The sequence below is a fragment of the Meleagris gallopavo genome, chromosome 2 (assembly GCF_000146605.3).
Source record: "Meleagris gallopavo isolate NT-WF06-2002-E0010 breed Aviagen turkey brand Nicholas breeding stock chromosome 2, Turkey_5.1, whole genome shotgun sequence".
NCBI lineage: Eukaryota > Metazoa > Chordata > Aves > Galliformes > Phasianidae > Meleagris > Meleagris gallopavo.
The window spans coordinates 9,546,799-9,555,492 of NC_015012.2; positions in this window are offsets into that span (position 1 = coordinate 9,546,799).

Genomic DNA, 8,694 nt, shown 5'->3' on the forward strand with positions numbered 1-8,694 from the left:
AAAAAAAAAAAGAAAAAAAACTTGGGTATGATTCACCCAAATATTGTGTGGAGGAATCATTTTCCACCAGGGAGATAATTGCTAATTACATGAGTATGAAGCAGTTCAATTTGCAAAGTTATGTTCTTTGCAGTCTGAGAAACCTAATTTTGCTGGAACTGGGGTTACGGGTATCGAGGCAATGGAGGTATTGTTGTATCTGTCAAGAGCCCTGAATTTAAATTTTCAGGAAAGCTGCTGCTGCTCTTTAAAATAACTTAGCTTTATTTTTTAGCTCAAAACTTTCCCAGAGCAAATGACAAAGCCTGTGGTATTTTTCCAGGGCTTATTTTGAGATAAAAGCTATCTGGTATAAAGGGCTGCAGTGGTAGCAGAACAAGACCATAAATCACCATTGGGAAGTAGGCAGAGCTCTCTAACAGAGGTCGGGTGTGCCCAAGAATTTCTCTCCTCTGCGTGAACCAGGGCTGATGTGGTGTGGAGGTGAAGACAGCTCTCTCCACTGCAGCCTAGCTGTCTCCTCTGGTCCAGCCGCCGTGTCCCTTGCAAGGCCCTTCTTCTTACAGCTGAGACACAGCCTGAGCTCCTTTTACAGCTTTGTGTCTGTCTTGTGCTGGGAGCCCTGTGCCTGGACACATACACCACTTGGGGTCCTGGAGTGGGTGCCAGCTGGTTCTGCTCAGGAAGAGATAGATGGATAAAAGCCTGAGCACCTGTCTTCTGTAAACGCCCATAATACACATGGTTAACTTTTAGGGGCAGCTCAGCTAGTATTCAGTACTGACAAAAGCCTGGGGACTCTCTGTGGTGGACAGTTTTTGCCTCAAAAATGGGTGAAAAAACAGACTAAGGAGAGGATTGCTGATGAATTAGCTGCTTGCCTGCAGCTTCTCAGAATAACTATAGTTAAATACATGTAAACTTTGTATCCTGCAAATGCATGGGCTGAACCCACTGTGTTTTTTCATAGCATCATTCTCCTCTGCATGCTTCCTCCCATTTTTAATAGTGGGCTCATTTCCCAAGTGTACAGGGCCAGGTTTTGTGCAAAGCTAAACCAGAGCTGCATGTGTTTGTGAAAGCATAGCTGAACTTCATTTAGACCAGCAGTGCTCAAAGGACAGCACTTACACACACAAAAAATACAGTCTTTAAATGTTGCCAGCTCTTTAAAAGGCACTGCTTTCAATCTGTCTTCCTAACCTTCCCCATAAAATGCTGCTGGTTGCACAGAGGCCACATTGCTTTCTAGTCCTGCAGCTGAGGTTTAAAGCTTTGCTGGCACTCAGAGCTGCAGTTGTGGTAGGGTCTTAGGTGGATTTTTGTCACCTTTCTGCACCAATGTGCCAACTCACTGTTAGTGATCATAGAATCACAGAAGCATCTGGGTTGCAATACAACTTCAGGATCACCAAGTCCCTTCCATCACTGAGAATTCTATGATTCTATTCTATGATGTAGCTGGGAGCTGCCTTTTCAGGCTACTGAGCACTTGGAGCTGCAGCCCATCACAGCAAGGAGCTGCAGAAAGCCTTCTTCCTAGGGGACCGCCTTTCACAGTCCAGGGTGGGAATATCATCTCAAGAAGCCCTAGTACTGCAAGAAACCTCCTAGGTACAATGTTTTAAGAAAAATGTAGTTATTTCCATAGCTTGAGGACACTGTATCTTCAGGAGAGCATCAGCTAGCGCTGTGCAGAGCCCTGCAAATTAAACACTCACTGCAGCACTGCACATTAGGGTCAGGGCCCCAGACCCCAGCTGGGATGCATCCTGTGCTCAGTACCAACAGCTGCAGCTTGTGACAGTTCACAAGTGACTTCTCAATGGTCTGTGAAGATCACTCCCTGAGGGTCAAAAATTTAATTGATGTTACCTACTTTAGAGGAAAAAAGAAAATGTGATATCAGCTGCTTATGTTGCACAAGAGGCCATCAGCTGGTCCAGGTGACTTACAGTTTTGTTATCCTGCCTTTAGGGATATGATGAGAGGCTCTAAGCTCAGTGCCGTGCTTGTGTGTTGTTTTGTTGTTGTTTTTCTCTCTTCTGCCCTGTGCATTTTAAATCATATCTCACGGCAGCTGCAGCATCCTGGCTTATTGCAGTTATGTGTCTGTGTATCATCCATTTTTGCTCTCCCCACAGCTGAAGAAGCTTTTCAAAATTAAAAATCCCTCCCTCACATGCACCTTACAAATGAAATATGCATTCCTGGGTAAAATATTAAAACAAATCTCTTCCACAAAGGCACAGCCTATGGAGATGCCTTTAAAACACAAAGGGAGGCACGGGTACGATATTTACAATCTGGAGCAGAGCAGTTTATAATCTGCCTAAACTCCCTGGTGCTATTTGAGCAGGATTTTTTTTCTGGAGCATATCAGAACAAATTAATCAACATTTTTCTTCCTAACTATATGCAAATGGGCTTCTTAAATCTCTGGCTGTAGGTTGTAGCACTAATTGCTCACTGGGCTCATCCAAGCGGCTTGGATTTGATAAGCTGAAGAAAGCACCAGACACTTGAGTGAATTTCTAATGCAAACTGACCAGCCCATTTTCCCTTCTGCGACTATTAAAGGTCATCACAAAACAAAGCAGAGAGGCAGAGGGAAAATGGTTTTGCTTTGATGCTGTGCTCTTCCTTCTCTTCTTGCAGCTGTGGTGGGGGGAAGGAACAGGAGCGAACCTCCCAATCTCCACTTTTACCCCCCCCAAAGTATAAACGCTTATTGGCAGTATAAGGACCGACAAATTAACAGAGTGCCTGCAAAGCCCTGAGCTATATTTCCTATAGGCTGGCTTCAACCAGATGGAGCTGGTGAGCTCCCGCATATCAGCAGCCCTAGAGTGACCTAGGGAGGGACAAAACTGCAAGGTGGCACCTCACAAGCTGGGTTTGAGGCCAGAGCAAACCTGGACTGGAACTGTCACATCAAATCAATGCTTCTGCAGGCAGGGAAGGGCTGAAATTGCACTGGAGCAGGTGGCAGCACCTGCTCACCCCTCTGAGAACAGAGGTTGCAAAAGTCCTGGTGTTGTTGTAAAACTGTCAGACCACAAAACAAGCTGCTTTAGATAGGTTTAGAGCCTACTGATTGCTACTGGGGAAATTCAGCTTTCGTGCATGCAGCATCTCCCAGCAGGAACTGCTGGTCTCTTTGCATCAAAAGCAGGCGGTTTGCAATTTGTCACCGTAAATGGTGACATAAATCCTGTTGTAGGGCTCAGGAGCAAGGTTCTCCCAGCAGCTCAGTTGTGCCTGGTAGCCAGAAAGAAAAGCTGGACCAGGGGAGCTCTGCAGCACTTTGGGTTTGCTCTCCCAAGTATCTTGAGCGCTCTCCCAGCAGAGCTGTGTTTTTTGGAGAGTGTGAGGGCAGTATGTTTGGCTGGGCTTCTGCAGTGTTCTGCTGTTAGCAAGGTTATTTCAGAAGCATTGAGTAAACTATTGATACCGTGCCTTCCCCCAAAACCCATTGAGAGTGAGAACAAGATCCCCGTGCAGGGTGCCCAAGCTCAGTGATGACTGGGAAAATCAAAAGGTTGAGCAATTTGATTAATTATTTATCCATTATTCATTTACCCAGTGTGCATATAATGCTGTGCGGCAAGTGAGCAAGCGCAAAATTAAAAACCAAAATGATGGATGCTGCCTTATGAAGGGCTCTTCATCTCTACTCTTGAGACTCATTTAGCTTTGAATATTGATGGTGAACCTTCTGCTGGCAAACAAATATTGTGTAAATCCATCGTCCTCGGCTCGCTGGTCCTGTTTGGGAGGCAGAGGGTTTGTGCAGTTGCATGGGCTGAGTCCTGTGGTCTGTATTGGCTAGGGTGAAAGTGGGCTTAGATACCCTTTCATTACCTGCTACAGCGAGGCAATTAATCTATGCTTGAGGACGTGCCTACCTGACAATAAAGCATCAGTAAGCTGCAGTCTGTAATATGCTGATCTATACATCAGTCAGAAACTGTCAGGAATTTGGGAAGGGAGTTGTGCATCAAGAGCTGGGCTTTGTTCTCTCCTCAGCAGCTCCTCTGGGACTGAGGTGACAGATGGATGGCCAGGGGGAGTAGCAAGCAAAAGGCATGCTGGAGATGTCTTTGCCAGCTCTCCTGGGCCATAAGCACATGGAGAGGTGCCTCTCTGGAGATGCTGTCCTTGCACGACTCCCAGCCAAGCGTCACTGCGTGCTGCAGCGTGACTCCCACGTGGCACACAGAGTGCTCTGGCAATATGCATTTTGGGCTTTCAGGCTGGCAGTAAACAACAAGTTTTCATCTCTCCCATGCCAGAGAGGGTGACATCAACTACAATGTCCAGGTTTGTTCTTGTTGGGCTTGTGAGGATGAATTTCTCAATGCTGAGACTGCCCGTAGCGTTTGAAGAGCAGGGTTGCAAAGTGCCTGCAAAGCCATTGATGTTCTTCAGAACTATTCATCCATAATCACCTTGCCCCTGTTCTACCAGGAGGATGTTTTATCACCCCTTGAGGTCTTTTCAAACCAACCAACCATTTGGGAGGCTAAATACAGCCACCTGGAAGCAAATGGTGGGAGTTAAATGAGAGCATTGTGGGCCTCTGTAGAGAGCCTGCTCTCATGGTAGCGATCTCCTCCCAAAGGCAGGAAGCCTTTGTCAACGCTGTCATAACATGAGGAGGTAAGAACAACACCTTCCCAGGGTGGAAGTCAGCTTTCAGCTGCCTTTGCACATCACACGCTCATCCAGCAGTTTGTCAGCTCCTGCGCCTTAAGCAGTGTTAGGATATGTGAGCTTCAAGGGCTGAGGAAACAAATGCCATGAACCCCTCTCTTCCTCGCTCTCTGGAAGAATGACCTGATATTCCTTTCATATTTCAAAAGCCTAAGACAAATATCTTAAACATGGAGTAAGGCCAGTCCAATTACTTCTCTTGGTCCCCTGCCCAGGGTTTATTCTGTGAAACAACTCGGTGACAAATGTTCTCATTGCAAGAAACTTTCTAGTACTTTTTTCCATTTCTTGATGCAATATAAACTTTTGCCAGAAGCTGCCCAGAACCAAGGTGTAATTCTGATCTGTTCAGGCCTCTGAAAAGCGCGGCTGGAAAATATCTTAGCGAGGTGATAATCTCTACAGCCTTGAGAAATAGATTTGAATAAATGAACCCAGTGATTTCTTTTGTAGCAATAAACTCCCCTTGTAGCTATTCCGTCCTTGTCCTCCTTTAATCTTTTCCCTAGGATTTCCAGAGCAGCACCCCAAGACCAAACCAAGCTGCATTGCTCATTTTCAGTCCATTCCAGGCACAGACTGACTGCAGATATCCGCTTGGCTTTCTCAGACTCCTGTTTCCAAATCCTAGCTCTATGATAGCATTAAATTGAACTATTGCCAACCCAAGCACACAAAAACCACAGCAGACAAACTTCACTTTCCAAAAGGAAAGGGTCCTGGTGGCGGGGCAGTGAGGAATGGCTGGCAGAACGTGCTGGCTGCTTTGCCTTGGCCATGCATTGCATCTCGATGTCAGGGCTTATTATTCAGCTCAGGGCTCTGCGCAGGCTACTCACCAGCCCTGACTGCTTAGCCAAATTAATAGTGCTGAGCAGGAACAAGGCGTACTGGCAAGCTTCCTCAGGTCTGAGCAGATCGCGGCTGCCCCACAGCATGTGGCATGGGGCTTTCTCGTCCCTGTCCTCCAGCTATTGCTAAACACAGCAAGCAGTGAGCCAGTGAGGTTTTGATTTTTTTGTTTGTTTGTTTGTTTTTCCATCATTTTGGTAGCAGTTGCTCTGTGCCTAGCATGGGGCAAGTCCCACATCGGTGGCCAGTGGCCCAACCACACACCGCTTCCCTTGAAAGTTCACTGGAAAGCCCAGTGTGTTGAACATCCAAAGGAGTGAACAAAATGGGAATTACCATTTTAAAACACCTGGTCTGCTGAGGGCTCTGTTTGGTCATAAAAGCATTTCATGGTACCACCATACCTCCCACCACATCGCCCTAGCAGATGAACCCACCTTCTTTTGATTCTCCTCAAAGAGAGCTCAGTAACCAAAATTCACAGTGCGGTGTAGAAATCTTTAACATAATGCTCTCATTATCCTAAATATAAAAATGTTTAATTCCAAGCCTTTTCTCCTAGTAATATTAGACAAGAGCAGCTTGTTCTAAACATGTCACTTTAGACAAAACCAGCATCTTTGTGGCTGAAAGGAAATACTTTGAGAATAAATCTTTGTGTCAGTCCTAGTGATAAGTCTTTCATTTCATGCTCTAATTGAACATTGGCTTTACAACTTAAAAGCAATCATCCTAAATTGCCTTTTGCTAATGTTAATGCTTCAGACAAAGGGTAACAGCCAGATTAGAGGTTCTTATATTATTCAGGCAAATCTCGGTTCTTCATACATCACTTTTTAAAAGAAAATTAATTTTTCCTTGTGTCAAAAGTGAAAATAGAGAATGAATGATACACTTACATCATCCTCTATTGCTCAGATTGGCAAGAACATTGCCTCTAAACAAAGCAAGCCTTGGCCAGCATGGTTACCCTCATGCCCACTCCACAGCTGGGCAATGAGTGTCTGTTCTCCAAAATGCCACCTCCTGTCACTCAAAACCCTGATTGTTCTGTGGGGAGACCAGCTCAGGTCCTGTGCCCTGATTAGCAACGTCATCGCCATCTTTTTGATAGATGGCAGCCATTTAACTTCCTTGTTCATCAATGACTGACCCGTTGAGCTGAGAGCAAAAATAGGGTGCTCTTCCCAGAAGCTGTTCCCAGGGTTTCCCTCTCCCTACCCCATACCTTCTTGACCCCGTAGAAGTGTGCCTGTAGGACTCCATCTGCATGCCCACGGACTGTACTTGCCTGAGGTGGAGGGGGGGGTTTGCATGGCAGCCCTGGTGCCACTGTTCTCCCTGCATTTTTGGCCGTGCCATGGGAATTCCACTCTTTCCCAGGGCTGTAGCAGAAATGGTTTATTTTTAGCTCTCCGTGCTGGGGCCATGTGCCAGCTTTGTGGCCCAGGAAATGCTGGTGACAAATAAAGATCCCCTCAGGCTGCTGGGCAGGCATCAGAGGGTACTACATTCAGACTGCACCATTCTGGGGCTAATGCAGCCCAAGGGCTCTGTCCCTCCTTCCCAGCTGTGCAAACAGCTGCCCAGCAGATTGACAGCTCCTTGGGCAGAGCAGAAGGTCCTGAAAGCTGTGAAAGCATCGTGCAGCACAAACAGCAAGCCGGTTTGAAAAGAAGAGTTGCAGCCTAGGAGCTGTATCTGGCATTGGGCAGCGCAGTCCCTCTAAGGAAACGTCACCGCAAGCAGGCACTTCCAGGAGGGGGCGGTCCTTGCCCTGGGCGGGAGCGAAACATGCGGACAGATCTTGGTTCTTTCCTTGCCAGAAGCCAAGAGATGAGGCTGTGCAGCTGGAGGCTTTCCTCTCCAGGTCAGGACGGTTGGGCGAGCAGAGAGCACTGCGCGGCTGCAGCCCTGCGGAGCGCACTGTGTGCCGCGATGAGCCTGGCAGCAGGTTGCTCCTTGCTGACAGAGGGCAGCTGCTACCAACAGGGATGAAATGGCCACACAGGAGATCCAGGGCACATTTGGGCTCTGAAGGGCAAATCCCAACTGACTGCGCTGCTCTCTGTCACCCGTACTCATCCCAAATGTAAACGTGCAGCAGCTTGAACATCTGCAGCAATATCGAGGGTCTTATCTAGCAGTTTTATCTCAGAGGTCCCCAAGCAGTTCACAAAGCCCATGGTGACACATTGAGACAAAGGAAAGTGAAGCCCAGGAAGTGTGAGGGAGGGGCTGTGTGCTGGTTTACGCCACATGGCTGCATTTCCCAGTATCTCGCTCATGGTCTGAGCTCTGCCCCGTGGCTGCGATCAGTGCTCTGCACCGGCAGAGGAGCACTCTGGTTTTATCTGCTTTGTGTTATTTACTCTGCAGTTGTCAGTCTCCTGTTAAAAGTGATACAGTTTGAAAGCACTTCTTGTTAATAGCTTGTTATCAGGATTGGTGCCGCTATGTACAAGCCTTATCTCCTTGATCCCATCTGTCTCGGGAAGTGTGGTCTGGAGGAAGAGCAAGGCTGTAGCCCAGGAGGGAGACCTGGGCACCCCATGGTCATGCTGCGACCGTCTCTAATTCATCTCCTCTCAGTGGAGCACTTAGAAATGTCACCGGAGAGCTGCAGCAGCCATGATTGATCTTGTCTCTGCTGCGTGCCAATGGAAGAGAGCAGCTTCAGCAAGAGGAGACCTTGGCTCACGAGCCTCCCCTTGAAGTGCAGGAATGAATTATGCAAAGTAATCCATCCCTTGGCTCCTCCAGCAGCTCCTGCTGCTTTCCTGTGGTCTCTGATCTTTACCTCTTTACCTTTGAATGGTTTCGGAGCCACAGACGTCCTTTTGTCTGGTCCTCACATGTGTTCCACAGCACTATGGAGATCAGGGCGATTCATCGCCTCTTGGGTGATGTTGTTACAAACGAGGGGATGCTAGCCTTGGCTAGAGCGTAGCTCCCCTTGCATATGGCTTCTCGGTGTGATGCAGCCACCATCACTCCTCTGAGAACACAGTGCACTCAAATACCTGCAGCCTTGCTCGTGCCAGCAAGTCAACAATCCCAAATTGCGCCCGCAGGAGATAGGTTTGGGCTTGACTTCCTTCAGCACAGCTCCTTTAGGGCTTGTAT